Below are 1,389 nucleotides of genomic sequence, written 5' to 3'. Positions count from 1 at the left end.
TGTTAAGTGCCACAGGGTCAGTTCTGACCCATAGCGACCCTGTATAGGGTTTCCAAGGAGCAGTTGGTGAGCTTGAACCACCAACCTTCTGGATAAAACTGTCTTTGCAAAAAAAAAAACAAAAAAAAGGCGGAAGGGTTGGGGGGGGGGCTTCTGTTGTGAAGTGGCACATGTAGGGCATCTCTAGTGCTCTATGTGCGGAATCTGGGCAGTTGGTGATTATTGGTCTCAGCACCCTAATTTAAAAAAATTAAAAAGCTGACTTTGCAATCCAGTGCATTAACCCACAGTGCCACACCAGGACTCTGTGACTTTAATCATAGTGCAAGACAATACTAATTGATGTCCTAAGGGATCTCCAGTACTCAAGGCATTATTGTGCATTATCAATCAAATTTCCTCTAGCAGCCAGGATCAATAACGCCAGCCAACATGGTAAGTCACTTCTTTGCCTTTTGATTCCATGGCATGAGGAACACAAACTGGACAGGTGGCATTCTTAACTTTCAGTTCAGTGGAATTTGTGTTAATTTTTCCAGGGAACAGCATTCTCCCCTTTGGTATTTAGACTTCTAGATTCTCAAAGCAGAGAGCCACAGGGACAGGAAACAAACATTTTGCAATTAGGTCATGAGGGGTTATACTGAGGGTGTCAGTCCTATGTACACCCTTTGATTCTTGGACCTGTGAATCCCAAGTATGGGAGAAATAGCACCATATGTTGGGCACTAGATTAGAGCATGAGCAGTGGACTGGAAATGACAAAAAGGCAGTTCAAATCCACCAGCAACTATTGGAAACTTATACAGGTTCACTATGAGTCCGAATTGACTTGAAGGCACACAACAACAGCAATAAATTTAAATCATATACATTTCCCAATCCTGCTAGACATAAACACCTAGCTGGTGCTGTAATTGTGACTATAGAAGATCATTCCATCATTCTGTTGAATGTTAAATTAGCTGCTTCAAGATGATGGGAAACGTGGTTTGTTGTTTTTGTGATTGTTATATGCCATAGTTCTGACCCATAGTGACCCTGTATAGGTTTCCTAGAGCTGCTGATGAGCTAGAACCACTGACCTTATGGTTCAAGCTAACTTTACAGTCCAGCACACTTACCCACAGTGCTACACTAGGACTTCAGGAAACATGGCAAGACCAATGAATTCTATGTGCATGGGCCTATTACCCCACTTAATTTGCTGTGAAATCAATTCCTTGAATCTCAGGCAATCCTATGTTGGATACTATGACCATGGATAGAGCATTCTATAAGTCCATGGATGTTGATTTGGCAGAAGCATTACATGCGGAGAAAGCAAATATATATTCAGACACACAAATAATGGAAGACATGCAGCCACAATGTTCCTTAGAAGTCAGA

Source organism: Chrysochloris asiatica, unplaced genomic scaffold, assembly GCF_000296735.1.
Source record: "Chrysochloris asiatica unplaced genomic scaffold, ChrAsi1.0 scaffold00009, whole genome shotgun sequence".
Taxonomy (NCBI): Eukaryota; Metazoa; Chordata; class Mammalia; order Afrosoricida; family Chrysochloridae; genus Chrysochloris; species Chrysochloris asiatica.
The sequence above is the reverse complement of the archived record's forward strand: the minus strand, read 5'-3'. Positions refer to the sequence as shown.